At 39.9% G+C, this 15,486-nt stretch overlaps 1 protein-coding gene across 6 annotated transcripts in view; it reads left to right on the top strand.

Moving 5' to 3' along the window:
- The first annotated feature begins 505 nt into the window (after positions 1 to 505).
- Positions 506 to 15,486, top strand: part of FUT8 (fucosyltransferase 8) — a 196,703-nt gene continuing 181,722 nt past the window's right edge. For 3 of the 6 annotated variants that reach the window (XM_036011092.1, XM_036011080.1, XM_036011088.1), the window contains exon 1: positions 3,200 to 3,308. The gene's annotated coding sequence lies outside the window, so the exon portion shown is untranslated. Of the gene's footprint in view, positions 1,087 to 2,877; positions 3,309 to 15,486 lie in introns of those variants that run through there. The other 3 variants (XM_036011074.1, XM_028505361.2, XM_028505363.2) reach the window with 3 other exon arrangements.

The raw sequence follows: 15,486 nt of genomic DNA on the forward strand, positions 1-15,486 counted from the left end.
TTTCAGAAGTGATTTGTTCAAAAACCAATCTCCTTTGTTCTCTGAAAGATGCATGACTGATCGTATAGGTTATCAGCATCACAGGGTTGTTGGGTAGAGAAGCGAGAACTGAAGTTCTGTTAGATAATCAAGACATTTTTTTTTTCTGTGAACTACTTGGCTGAGAACCAAATTGTTTGAGAACCAAGATGTTCGAGAACTGAGGTTTGACCGTACTTAGAAGCTTGTCTTAGTTCTCAGTATAATGTCATAAAGAATGTTCTGTATAATGTTTTGCTGAGCAGAACTTTAAATTTTTGCATAGGCAAAGATAGGCCTAAAGCCCAGCTGGTGAGGGAGGGGTGGAGGAAGTCCAAGGAACACTTCTACTTTCTTAAGCAAATATCAGAAACTAGGAGTGATGTGAGGCACAGGCAGGAAACCGGGGTGAGAATAGAGAGTGAGAGGGCCCAGCAGCAGAGAGGGAGGCTGGAGCTGGTGGAGAAAACACCCTTTGACAGAGGTGTGTTCTGGTGGCCAGTGAGGGGCAGAACCTTTTGGAGATACTTTCAGAAATTTACTGTAACCTATCAAGAGAAAAGCATATTTTAGTAATATTCCTCTCTAGAGAGAGTAAAAAGTTTGTGTTTTTAAATGTTGGGATTGCTGTGACTTTTCTGTAAATACATGGTTGGCCTGGAACTTAACGTGTAAAGATTTGTTCTCAAAAGTCAGTTATTTGATACTTCCAGTTCTGAGGTGGCAGCTAATCCTAGGCATGTCCTGGAAAGGGCTTTGATAACAGTGTTCTGTCACAGGCTGAAAAGCACATTGACACAGCAGAGCACAATTGGAATCACTAAAGAACTAGTTTCTGCTAGAGACACCAGTTATTTGGTATTTTAATTTATATTATACTGTGCTATAAAAATGCACTAAATCTTGGAAAAACATTCCTTGGTTAGATTTTTTTTTTTGGCAGGAGATAGAGAAGATAACTGTATTAATCCCTAGGGTTCTGGAAAGGAAAAAATAAAGACCAGATAAACTGTTGTTTTGAGGTAAATGTAAAGCTCTGAACTTGGAGACCTTGAGGTATTCTACAAGGTAAGCTTTAAACATGTTTCCTAAAATACTTTTTAAAATGCTGTTTAAAGTAAAAAGCAAGTATCTACCTCACTTCTGATTTCTAAAAATTATCCAGAGTATGACGGATAAGACTTTGGCCTTTAATCCATCTTACTATGGCATAAGCCTAAAATTTCTGTTTGTTTCCAACAACCAAGGGCTGCAGACCTTATAGTAAAATTCTGTTCTCTTGATAAGCTTAGTGCAGTGGACGGCAATCATGATTGTCGAATAAGTAAGCCACGCTGAACATAATTCTGGCTCTGCCAGTGTATTTTTTGACCTTAGATAAGTCACTCCACTTTTTTCTTAATTTTCTCTCCTTACAGGGTAATATAACAAAGATAACTAAACTACTTCATGGAGAACTTTAAAGGGCTGCTCATAAATCCCGGAGTCACAGGGCTCACAAACCTCTCAGAAGCTGAGCTTCTTGAGGGATAGGGACCTTTTTTCCTTTGAATCAGCAGTATCTTATTTGTTTCTGTAATACAGTTCCTGGACTTTAAAAAATGTTTCAGTAAATACTGTAAATTTATGTACGTTACTAGGCAGATTTAGAGTCTTGTCAGGCCATTGCCTCTCAAACCTTTTTCCTGTGATCCTTTTCACAGGAAAAGGCCTAAAGGCCACCGCTATTTGTTCAAGGATAAATACCCGAGGCATTTACTTAAAAATATCCAAGTCTAGGAAAATAATTCTGTCTTCAGGGCACCATTTCTCTTCCCGCAATACGGCATCCCCGGCTTGGGATCTGGGTCTGGAGTCACAGGGAAGAGTTCGGTAAGGGAAGCTCATTTTCCCACCCTCTGATTGGCCAGCTCGTACTCCACTCACACAGCTCGCGTCTGATTGGCCATTGTGGCACCCCACTCGGCCCGCGACTAGTTTGTGTGCCGGGACTGCGCGCTCAGGTCCTCCTTCTCGCCTCGGTTTCTGGGCTGGTGAGCTAGCTCTTCGGGCCACTGCTCTACATCGCGGGTGCCAGAAATTTCCCGAGTCTGAGCGGGTAGGAAGCATACTAAGGAAAAGCCTCCACACCCCTCCGCCCCGTGTTCTCTTTTCCGTCCTGAATAAACTTCCGCCTCAGAGGGGCTGTTGCAGCCAAGGGGCTGTCTCAGCCGGGGGTCGGGGGAGAAGCCAGGCATCGAACTTAGGCCCTCATGGGGCATCTTTCTCTCCGGGCGAATATGGAAACACAGCTCTCTCAAGATAAAGTAGGACTTAGCTGGTCCCATGTGGGTACGATGCCATAGTATGTTCGCGTTGCAAGCTGCAGCCGGGCAGCAGCGATCACCCCTAACAAGTGGCAGAGAGCTTGCTTCCAATCTCCAGTACCTGCGCTCATTTAGGCCACAGCCGGTCTGTCCGTCCTGGTGGTCGAGATACGGCATTCCCTGGAGGTGGCGCTCCCGGGAATGGGGAGCCAGCTAGACTCGAGGCCCCCTCAGCCTCCGGCCTTCAAGCAGTAGAGGGCGGCCTACGCTCGTGTTGGAACCGTTGCCCACGTGTGCAGACACTGCACAACTGAAAGTCTCCCCGTCCCGCTGTGGTCCGCGGCGCTGCCTGGCCGCGGATGCTGCGGCTACTCTTTCCATTTGGGAAGCGAGAAAGGGGCGGGGAGAACCCCAGGCACACGCCAGGGTCGCCGTAGGTGGCGGCGGCCCGCGCATGCGCGCCCTCTCCCAGAAGCCTGGAACGCCGAGGGGCGCGCGCCCCCATTCGCGCGCGCACGCTTGCGCTAGCCTGGGTTTCCCCGCCTGCTCTCGTTGTCAAAGCGCTCCGGCGCGTGCGCGCGTTATCTCCGGCTGACCCAAGTGGCCCGGTTCCCTCTGCTCCAGGCCCCCGCCCCTCGCAGCTCCTTCGGAGTCCCCAGTCAACCCGTCCCCTTCCTTTCCTCACGGAATGGGGCTGGCGCTGCTCGGGGTCGCGCGCCTGGGACCCGGCTCGCGCTCGGTCTCGCGCTGTCAGCGACTGCCCGGCTCGCGCCGCCTCGCGCTCTCCCTCAGTCACTGGCGCCGAAGGCTCCGTTAAGCAGCGGCGGCGGTGGTTCCTGTTTCCGTTTCTTCCTCTCCCTTCAGTCGAGAGTAGCATCCTCCACCCAGCCACCCCTCCCACTCCCACACGCAGGGCAGCTGCGGCTGAGGGCTGTAGCGGCGGCAACTGGGAAACAGCGGAGACCGCCTCTGCTCCCGCCTCGGGTAAGGGGGCGTTTGGGGGCCGGGCCCTGCGCGCCTCGGGGTCTGGGGCTGGGCGAGCGCGGGATCCGCTCAGGTTCCCGGGATGTGACTGGAGACTGTCGCTGCTCTTTTCCCCCAGGCGATCCCCGGGCCTGTTGCTGCAACTGCTGCTGCTTATCCGGCGGCTCCGGGAAAAGTGGGGAGGGAGCCCTCGGGACGATCTGGCGGGTGCCTTTGCGCGGCCGGGAGGGCGCGGGCAGAGGGTGAGGGGCGTCCGCCGCCGGGGGCCGGGACGTGGAGCGGCGCGGCCGCTGCCCTCTGTGTCTCCCGTGGTTGCATAGGGCAGGGGCCGAAGCCAAGGAGAGGAGAAGGGATGGGGGCGGGGTAGGAGGTGTCCTCTTCTCTCCTGCACACCTACCTGCCCTTTCTCCAGCAGCTCTGTCCCAGTAGTCACGGACTGCGGGGAGGAGGATGCCTTTGCGTTGTGGGCTTTCCGAGAGGGGTTCTCGGGCTAGAAATCAGGGAGTGGACCCGTACAAGGATCCACTCCCAGCGAGGGTCCAATGCCTGGGCACTTAACGGCATGAGTGCTCCTGCATCCCCCATTTGATTTGGAACTGATGAGCTGGCGGCTTTTGAGTATCTAAACTTACTTGGGAAGGTTAAATGATTCCATCTTTATTAGTTAAAGGAGATTTGTCCTGCAAGAATGAGTGGGTTGTGGGTCGCAGCACCTGTTCTCTCACCGTGGGGACTGCAATCTTAAGCTACACGGAACGCCAGAGACGCAGTGTATTTCTTAAGTTCAATGACAATGTCGTGGTTAGGGTTCGTCCCTGGGGAGCTTTTCGCGTTTTGCCATATTTTAGCTTGTTTATGTATTTATGTATGTATGTATGTATTTATTTATTTAATAGTTGTAGAAATGTAGTATATGGTTTTTTAGAAATTAAAACTGAGAAGGAAATGCCACTTAACATCGTTGGTATGTCAGCATAGGTCAGCAGGAGAAAACACTGATAAGCTTGTATCTTTGATACCATATTCTAGCCGGAGCTTCAATATGCTTTCCATGTTTTCTACTAGATGTTTTTCATCCTTTTCCATATTTCATATCACAGAATTGGTACAGCCTTTAAAAGTTCATTAACAGGAACAAATCCAGTATCCACAGATTTCTTGTCAAAAGGCACTCTAACCCATCATATAGCCTGGCCGGTTCATTCTCCTGAATACTCTAGTCATTTAAAAAAAAAAAAAAAAACAACTCACAGGGATGAATCCAGTGAATAGAGGAAACCTACTGAGTTTTGGAATGTTTGGTGTATTGGATGGGTCTAAGATTATGAAACCTAAACCAGGAAGCTGCATGTGAGTCCTTCCATAATATAGTGCTCATTTTATTCTGAAGGCCAAGAAAGCTATTGGTCTCTGATGCCCATGTTCGTCAGTCATAGAGCCAACACTTGGAGGTTCAACAATAATGTAATAAATTATTCCTCTGGTGATGAATAAATAAGACACCACCACCAGAGCATACACCCAGGGTGGCTTCTTCAGCTTCAGGTTGGGGCATGGGACTGCTACAGTCTCCATGTTGGTGGTGGCAATAGCAGCTCTCCATCTCTGTATTAACTTTTTGATTGAGGTTTTGGATAAAGGTAGGGAAAGGTGTTGTTTGACTTATGTGTTTGAATTAATTTACAGTTGACTCAAGCCAAGTTAAGAAGGTGGACCTAGAAAGCCAGAATCTCTAGTAGATAATCTCAAACTTTCAGGTAACAGAACAAATTTCAACAAAAGTGCTTTTTATCAGTTTAGAATAAGACTCATCACACATAACTGACTGAACTTTGGCTTGGCTCTCTTTAGAAACTGTAGGCAAGGTTTCATTATACTAGTTTTTTTTTTCCCCTTGTTTCTGGCATTAAGTGCATCTTTATTTTGTTGATTAAATTATATGTTTTATGCATAATTCTTTTAAAGAGTATGTCATATAGAAATCATTTTTGGAGAGATTATTTAAATATGACAAAGTTACACTGAAATACTGGAGTAGGTTCTACTCTCTCTTCTTTAAAATAAAAAACAACCTAAAATGTTAATGCCAAAATAATAAGACCCTGTATGTTCCTAGCCTTGTGAAATATACTACAAAATTCATATAGAAAGTCTTGCTTACTTGTATAAATACAATAGTAAAAGTAAGGTGGGAATTTAAACATTTGAAATTGTGATTTTATAGTTTAATATGTAAGAATGTAGAGAGTTAGAAATGTGCAATTTAGAAGGAAAATAGAAGGTAGTTTGGATGCAGGGATTTTCCTTTTGCTGCATTATAAATTGAGAGTTCTACTTGAAGAGCTGAACAACTGGAATGAAACTTGCATAGACTGCAGAAACATGTAAAAATATATTTTTGATTGAGTAGTGAGCTGACATGAGTATATTTTGGTTTATTAGGATAGTGGTTCAAAATAATTTCCATGAAGTATATCACCATATACATTTATTTTAGGATGTTCTTAAATTTTAGTGTCATTTGGAGTTGTTTTTCTACAAGCCAATTCTGTTTGAGATGTATAGAATTGAAAAAAAGCAATAATTCTGATTACATTCTGCAAGGTTTGGTTACAAATTTTAACTAGTTATTTTTAGGAATTGGAATGTCTTTAAAAGTGGTGAATTTTGAATTTTGCTGATAGCTTGGAAAAACTTGTGTTCCTTGTTTATTTTTCTAAGTGCAGTTGTATTATTAGCAGGTTGGTCTGGAGGGGGAGCTAGTGCCAAAGCAAAGCATAGCTTAATATGTTTGAACTTTTAAAACATTCCAAATCAGATTTTTATGACCAGAAGAAACATTTTTGATGAAAAGAGTCAGGGAATTGATATAGGCATATATCTTCCTATAGTTGTTTGTGGAGTTTATATATTGTATACTATGCATTAATTAAAACAGCTTTTCATGATCTGAAATATGAAAAGTACTTATTTAAGATTTATTGAATTTTTTTATTTGAAATCTTTGAAAATATGTCTTTAAACTTAAGGTGTGTGATAGTAGTTACTTAACCTTCTTTTGCAGAATATTAGAAGGGAAGGAGTATATCTTGACCATTTGTGCTTATTGCATGTTTTTAAATTTTAAAATTTTAATATCTATAATCTTAAATGTCAAAAAAGCTTCAAGTAGAGTCATATCAGCAAAGATATAAATTGTGTAGTAATTAGGTATTTATTAAAAGTAGAGATACTTTCAATAAAGAAACGGACCCTTGAAACATCAGTAGAGCAAGGATCCCAAGGTCACTTCTTAGAGCCTGTCTCCTGCCATATAGTGCAGTGAGTCCAGCTGATCTACTAAATTGAACTTGTGCCTTTGAAATGGAGCAGTTGTTTATTTATTTATTTTTGGTCTGTGGCACTTTATTTAGATGTCTAAACTGTAATCAGTAAGGTATGTGAATTTATTTCTCACTGTTCACATTCTTCAAAGTCAAGACTAGAAATTGATGATATGTTTATTAAAATCATTAGAATAGTTAGTTTCTGAAAAATAGCAGTTGGGCTGTATGTTCTCCATTGTTCTTTATCAGGTAAATAGAATATCAATCCTGATTAAAAAAAAATAGATTCTTTGAAAGGAATGACAATATCTGTGAGAATAGTGATGTGTTTACCATAATTAAGGGGTTAATGCTAAAAATTAAACAGTTTTATAAGACGTGCCAGAATAGTTTTAGTATACTTTTTACCTTTTTTTTTATGCTGAGACCCAGGAATGAACCATTCCTGTTTTTATTGTTATTTTTTAATAGAATTTAATGGGGTGACATTGGTTAATAAAATTATAGGTTTCAGGGATATGGTTCTATAAAATATTAACTGTATATTGTATTTTGTGTTTACCACTCCAAGTCAAATCTCCTTCCATCACCACTTATCTCCCTTTACCATCCTATTTAGCTTCATCCCCCCTTTCCCTCTGGTAGTCACCATACTGTTGTACATCTATGAGGGTTTTTTTTGGTTTTGTTTTTTGGTTAATCCCTTCACTTTTTTCACCCGGCCCCTCTATGACAGCTGTTAGTGTGTTCTCTGTATCTATGAGTCTGTTTCTATTTTGTTTGTTAGTTTATTTTGTTCATTAGATTCTAGATATAAGTGAAATCTTGTGGTGCTTGTGTTTCTCTGACTGGCTGATTTCACTTAGCATAATACCCTCCAGGTTCATCCATGTTGTTGCAAAGGGTAAAATTTCCGCCTTCTTTATGGCAGAGTGATACATTGTGTAAATGTACCACTGCTTTTTTTTAATCCACTTACCCACTGAGGGCCATTTGGGCGGCTTCCAAATCTTGGCTATTGTAAATAATGCTTCGATGAATGTAGGGGTGCATATATTCTTTTGAATGAGTGTTTTGGGTTTATTTGAATATATTCCCAGAGTGAAATCACTGGGTCTTAAGGCAGTTAGAATTTTAATTTTTTGAGGTAACTGCATACTGCTTTCCACAGTGGCTGCATCAGTCTTTATTCGCACTAATAGTACATGAAGTTTCCCCTTTCTCTACGTCCTCGTCAATACTTATTGTTTGTCGATTTATTGATGATGATAGCCATTCTGACAGGTGTGAGGGATATATCATAGTGGTTTTAATTTGCGTTTCTGTCATGGTTAGTGATGTCAAGCATCTTTTCATATGTCTTTTGGCCATCTGTATGTCCTCTTTGGAGAAGTGTCTATTTAGGTCCTTTGTCCATTTTTTGATTGAATGGTTGTTTTTTTGTGTGTGTGTTGAATTTTCTAAGTTCTTTATACCTTTTGGATAGTAATCCTTTATCAGATATATCATTGATGAATATGTTCTCCCACTCAGTGGGTTGTCTTTCCATTTTGTTGTGCAAAAGCTTTTCACTTTAATGTAGTCTCATTTGTTTATTTATTTATTTTGTATCTATCCCTTGCCTGAGGAGATGTACCAGAAAAATTATTGCTATGGGAAGTGTTTGAGATTTTACTGCCTATGTTTTCTTCGGGGATTTTTATACAATATTGGGGATTTTCTTCGGGGTTTTGAGTACATTTAAGTCTTTAATCCATTTTGTGTTTATTTTTGTGTATGGTGTAAAAAGGTGGTCTAGTTTCATTTTTTTGCATGTATCTCAATACCTATTTGTAGTTTTCCCAGCATCGTTTATTGAGTAGACTCTTTTTACCCCATTGTATGTTTCTGACTCTTTTGTCAAGTATTGAATGTAAAGATATGGGTTTATTTCTGAACTCTCTGTTCTGTTCCATTGATCTGTAACTCTGTTTCTGTGCCAGTACCATTGTGTTTTAATTACTGTGGCCTTTTAATTGTTATTTTTGATTTACTAAAAACTGCCTTTAGTGAATCTCTTGGTTTAATTAAATGGTAAGTACACCCATTTTATATTATAGCACATTTATAAAAGTGAAAGACCATTTAAAATTTAAAAAGATTTTTATTTAAAAAAATTTTAAAAAAGATTTTATTTATTTATTTTTAGAGAGAGGAGAAGGAAAGGAGAAAGAGAGGAAGAGAAACATCAATGTGCAAGAGAAACATCAGTGGGTTGCCTCTTGCATGCCCCCAACCCGGGAACCTGGCTGGCCCACAGCCCAAGCATGTGCCCTGACTGGAATTGAACGGGAGACCTTTTGGTTTGCAGGAGGACACCCAACCCACTGAGCCACACCAGTCAGGGCAAAGAATCTCCATTATAGTCTTAAGAGTAAATATATACATGTAAATAAATTTCTTAAAAATTAAACAAAACTGAGATTCTAAACAACTCTGAAACTAAAAGTGTTACTATTATAGTACTTTTATACCCTACATCAGTACTGGCTATTTGGTAATTTTTCAGCTGAGATATATTCTTTTAGTCTATAGTCAATAGTCGTGTAGTAGGTGTAGCATTTAGAGGACAAATACAAGATTTCTTTTGGTTCTCTGTTCTGTGCCTCTCTGGCTTATATTTTTTTACCATAAAATATATAGTTTCTTTTGTTGCAATTTGAATTGTTATGAAGTTGTAGTTTGATATACAATTAAACATGTTTAAAAGTAAAAGATATTTACAGTTGACTTAAAAACAAACTTTTAAAAAATTCACAACAGATGAAAATTATATGGGGATATTTATGCATTTAAATATATATTTTTAAGGGATTAGTTTCACTTCATTCTTTCTCTTTACAGTCTACTCACTTACCTACATCTCCCCTTCAATCACCCTCCATCATCACACAGTTTTCTCTTTGGCATAATTAGGAATCCAACCAATGAAATGAACCATATCACTCGCCTGACATAGTTTTTTTTCTTTCATGATTAAAGAACTTTACATCAATCTGTACAATATTCTAAACATAGGAGATCTGCCCAGAAGGAATCCACCATGTAATATGAAGAAGGTGTTCTGTGTACAAGAAACATTGTACATAGGACAGTGATGTCTCAGTCCCCTTCAAAGTAGGCATCAGGGAACCTCACATAGTTTTCCCAGTTGCCATCGGCTGCCCTGTTGTATTTTCCTGAATCTTATTGATGGTCTGACGTCTCTTCCCTTTCAATGATGATTTATTTTGGGGAAAAGCCAGAAGTCCCAGGGCACCAAGTCTGGTCTGTATGGGGGCTGAGTCACCTGGGTGATTTGATGTCTTGCCAAAAAACTCTCCATGAAACATGATGCATGAGTGGGCATATTGTCATGATGAAGCGGCTGATCACCAGTCTCCCATGTAGCTGCGGCCCTCTGAATTATCCAAATAGATTCCGTGGAGGAATGTTCAAGCTTAATACAACATTTGGTGCAGATTCATTTCTGTGTTCACTGAGTCATTTTGAATGCAATGGCCACACAGTACACATGCTCACTTAACAGCATCCACTGCCCTGACTAGTATAGTGACGTTGTCATTGTTCACACATGTGCATTCCAGTCCACTATCCTTGGCTGCCAGGTTATGTCACATAAACTATTCTTGTTATAGCAATAATGGCTGGATTTTTTCTGGACAGACCTTGTATAACCCATGTAAACTTTATTTATTTTAAAAAAGTATTTCATTAATTATGCTATTACAGTTGTCTTGTTTGTCCCGTTTGACCCACTCTATCCAGCACCCTCCACTTCCTCATATATCCCCACACCGTTGTGTCCATGGGTCACGTGTATTAGTTCTTTGGCTACTCCATTTCCTATACTGTACTTTATATCCCCATGGTTATTCCATAACTACCTATTGTATTTCTTAATCCCCTCACCTCTTTACCCATTCCCTTATAGCCCCTCCCATCTGGCAACCATCACAACCCTCTAAGTATCCATGATTCTGCCTCTGTTCTTGTTTTCTTAGTTTTTTAGATTCAATAGTTGATAGATATGTATTTTTTGCCATTTTATCATTGATAGTTTTGATTTTCTATTTCTTAAATAAGTCCCATTAACATTTCCTAGAATGATAGTTTGGTGATGATGAACTCCTTTAGTTTTTTCTTGTCTGGGAAACTCTTTATCTGCTCTTGAATTCTGAATGATAGATTTGCTGAGTGGAGCAATGTTCGCTGTAGGTCCCTGGTTTTCATGAGTTTGAATATTTCTTGCCAGTCTCTTCTAGCCTGCAAAGTTTCTTTTCAGAAATCAGCTGACAGTCTCATGGGAACTCCCTTATAGGTAAATAACTGCTTTTCTCTTGCTGCTTTTAAGATTCTCTCTCTATCTTTAACCTTTGACTTTTTAATTATGATGTGTCATGGAGTGGGCCTCTTTGCATCCATCATGTTTGGTCCTCTCTGTGCTTCCTGGACTTGCATGTCTGTTTCCTTCACCAAATCAGGGAAGTTTCCTTTCATTATTGTTTTCAGATAGATTTCCAATCTCTTGCTCTTTCTCTTCTCCTTCTGGCACCCCTATGATGTGAATGTTGGAACATTCGAAGTTCTCCCAGAGGCTGCTTACACTATCCTTGCTTTTTGTGGATTCTTTTTTTCTTGTTGTTCTGATGGGTTGTTTTTTGCTTCCTTATGTACCAGTGAATTTGCTTTGAGTCTCAGCTTCATCCACTCTACAGTTGTTTCCCTGTGAATTGTTCTTTATTTCAATTAGTGTATCCTTTGTGTCTGACTGGATCTTTTTTATGCTGTTGAGGTCTTCACTAAGTTCCTTGAGTATCCTTATAACCAGTGTTTTGAACTCTGCATTTGATAGATTGCTTATCTCCCTTTTGTTTAGTTCTTTTTCTGGAGTGTTGATCTGTTCTTTCATGTGGGCCATGTTTCCTTGTCTTTTCATTTTGGCAACTTCCCTGTGTTTGTTTCTATGTGTTAGGTAGAGCTGCTGTGACTCACTGTCTTGGCAGCATGGCCTAATGTAGTAGGTGTTCTGTATGGTCCAGTGGTACAGCCTTCCCTGTCACCCAAGATAGGTGCTCGAGGTGCATCCTCTGTGTGGAGTGAGTACACCCTCCTGTTAGAGTTGAGCCTTGGTTGCTGTTGGCAGGTCAATGGGAAGGATTTACCCAGGCCAGTCAGCTGCAAAGACTGGCTGTGACTACTGACCACCAATCTACCCTCTGTGGAGGATCAGTTGTGGAGGGTCTGGGTGGTGATGCTTCGACATGGTTATAGCTGTCCACTGGGTGCACAAGCCCTGCAAAAACAATAAAAGCCTGTCCAGGCAAGGGTCAGTGTGCTCTCCTCTTCAGAGAGTGGCTGAGGTACTCAGAGGCACTCTCCCCTTGAGAGAGTGGCCGTGCCGCCCCTTTTTTTACACAGGATTGCTGTAGCCTGTGCATTTGTTTTTGTCTTCAGTCACAACACGTGGACTCTGCGGGCCAGTTTACCACATGTGGGACCAGCCTGTTTCTTGTTTCTGCCCCTCTTACCAGTCTGGGTGGATACTGATTTTTAATTCTGCAGTTGTCAGACTTCCATTCAACTCAATTTCTGACAGTTGCGAGTGATGGTAGTTCTATATTTTAGTTATAATTTTGATGTGGTTGTGTGAGGAGGTGAGCTATAACCCATATCAATTTTATATGATACTGTACATTTTCTTTTAAATGGAAGAAGAGCAAATAGGGCCTATGGGATTATACCATGCATTTCAATATAAGAGTTATTTATACTCTTTATAGAAAGCAGAGCTATAGAATTAATTTATGTTTTCTTTGAAAACATTTTTAGAAATGATTTTATATACTTATTGTTAGAGGGGAAAGGAGGGAGAAAAACATCAATGTGTGAGAGAAGCATTGATTAATTGCCTCACATGCTCCCAACTGGATACCTGGTCCTGCAACCCAGGCTTGTACTGTCACTGGGAATCAAACTGGTGACCTTGGAGTTTGCAGGACAGTGCCCAACCCACACTAACCTGACTGGTTATCCACACCAGTCAGGGCTTATAAAGATTTTATTTGCAGAGCTATGGTGTTAATTTCACTTAAGTTTTTATTTTAAAAGATTTTATTTGCCAAAACGTAATACCTCAGTTACTACTTTTTAAAAATATCTTTTGTGATAGTTTTTTTGGTCAAAAAGTGATATGTGAAAGAAAATATGTTTTGAATTTTAAGTTTTTTAAAAAATTGACAAATTATACCAATATAAGTCTAGTGCTGATGTGGTTCAAACTTGCCTTTGCTATATTCTGTTTTTCCTCTTGTATTGGCTCTACGGTATAACTCTTCATTGAAGCCCTGGAATAAAACTTTTTAAAGGCCACTACTGAAATGCTCCATGTATTTGTTGTATCTTAGAACTTGCACTTTTCTAATTTAAATGTTTTTCATCTCTATGGTACACATAAACTAATTACTAAATTTCTTAGGTACAACATAAAATACATTTTCTGTTGATCTTACAAAAGAAATAGGTGGTATACTTTTGATTCATTTGTATCAAATGGCTGTTGTGTTGGTGGTTGTTATTTTTTTATTTGGCAACCTAAGGAAGAATAAGTCAGTGTCTCTGGCTAAATAGGTAGTGCATGGCTTAATAATTCTTGCAGCATACTGGTTGAAAATCACTGTTAGAAACTAATAAAATATTGATATTAATCTTAGATATAAGTGGGAAAAGCTAATGTTTATTTTAGAATCTGACTTATGAGAAACATTACATACTGTGAACTTTAAATGCTAAAACTTTCTGATTATAAATGAACAAAAGTAAATGAAAATGGAAGGTTCTTCTATTTGATGTATTCAAATATACACCTAAAATGAACCTGTTTTGTGTCTATGTAAATATTATCCAATCAAGACTGTTAGTGAACCATGAATGAATTTTAAATTTTTACTAATTTTGTAGCTGGTTATTTATATCATATCCCTTAAATGAGATATCAGATCTCATTAATACTGAGAGCCAGAAGAAATTTGCTTTAGCAAAAACAGTGTTTACGAACTATCAAACTGTAAAAGCATACTGAAGTTATGTAATGCTTAAGTCAACATTTCATAAGCTAGTTTTAAAAATCATTTTTATAATTTTAAAAATATTGATTATAATGTCTTGATTAGTGGTAAAGGTGGAGAAATATAATTTGTAGCTTTTATATTATATCCATTGTCACAGACCTTAGCTATGATTGGGGCAGTCAGTGAAGGGAGGTAGACTGAGGGAGGCAGAGGATTGTACTGATTGATGAGCCAGCCTTATTTGGAGGTGAGGGAGATTTTTTTCTTGTTTTTCTCTCTGCCTCCACATTTTTCCACCTGTTTGTCATCCTTCCTCTCCCAACAGTGGTAGGAAATGTGGGAGTTGTCCATCTTTATAGGATTTTTTTTCTTAGAGTTCACAGAACATGTCCTGGAAAAACATTAGCTTTTATATTACAGTAGGTTTATTCTAATGGTTCTATTTCCTTTTGAGGTAGTAGGAAAGACTAGAGAACCTCAGTTGGTATAAGATTTAATATTATTTATTTAAAAGATGATTTTGTGCCTCCATATAAAAGAGAAATGGGAGATATTGGTTAATTTTTAAGGGGCCTATATTAGTCACATTATTGTTCTGCTTAATATTTAATATATTATAATCCCCTCTCCCAATTTCCTGGCATGCATTCTCATGCTTGTTGTGTTATTTCTGTCTTCATCTGTGGAGTTTCTGACTATGAGGAATTAGTTTAAGGAGCATCTCTTCATTTTCTTCTGTGCCTCATTGCAGTAATATAATGTAAAAAAAATACTGCTTCGCAGACTGGTACAACCACTATGGAAAGCAATATGGAACTTCCTCAGAAAACTAAAAATGGATCTGCCTTTTGACTCAGCAATTCCACTGCTGGGACTGTATCCTAAGAACACTAAAACACCAATCCAAAAGAACCTATGCACCCCAATGTTCATAGCAGCACAATTTACAATATCTAGGTGCTGGAAGCAACCTAGATGCCCATCAGTAAATGAATGGATCAAAAAACTATGGTACATTTACACAATGGAATTCTATGCAGCAGAAAGAAAGAAGGAGCTCCTACCCTTTGCAGCAACTTGGATGGAGCTGGAAAGCATTATGCTAAGCGAAATAAGCCAGGCAGTGAAAGACAAATACCATATGATCTTACCTTTAACAGGAACCTAAACAACAAAACAAAGAAACAAGCAAAATATGACCAAAGACACTGAAATAGAGGACAGGCTGACAGTGGCCAGAGGGGAGAGAAGAGGGAATTTCAGGGGAGAATGGGAAGGGTTTACAGGGACAAATTTAAAGGACACATGGACAAAAACTAGGGGGAGGGTGGTAATGGGAGGGAAGTGGGGAGGGTTGGGTGGGTGGGCTGGATTGGGAGTAAAAGGGAGGAAACTGTACTTGAACAATGATTAAAAAAAAGAATTATAGACAATAAAAAAATATACTGCTTCCATTGATGAGAACTAACTCCTAAACTAAATTAACAGCAGTGCTGTCCATTCATAGGAGTACTGTTAGCAGGTTTAAGCCAATTATTGTTTAGAAAAGTTCACGGAGGAAAGTGTGTGTTTGATACTTAGGTCCCTAATCGTTTGGGATCTGACTGATTAAATTTTTGTAGCACATGGAATTGTACATGAAATAGAGATATATTCAGTAGAGGTTATGTTATATTTTTCATGTATTGATTTCTTTGAATAAGTACTTAATCCATACAGTTTAGCAAATGTCAAAAGATTATA

Source organism: Phyllostomus discolor, chromosome 1, assembly GCF_004126475.2.
Source record: "Phyllostomus discolor isolate MPI-MPIP mPhyDis1 chromosome 1, mPhyDis1.pri.v3, whole genome shotgun sequence".
NCBI classification, from domain to species: domain Eukaryota; kingdom Metazoa; phylum Chordata; class Mammalia; order Chiroptera; family Phyllostomidae; genus Phyllostomus; species Phyllostomus discolor.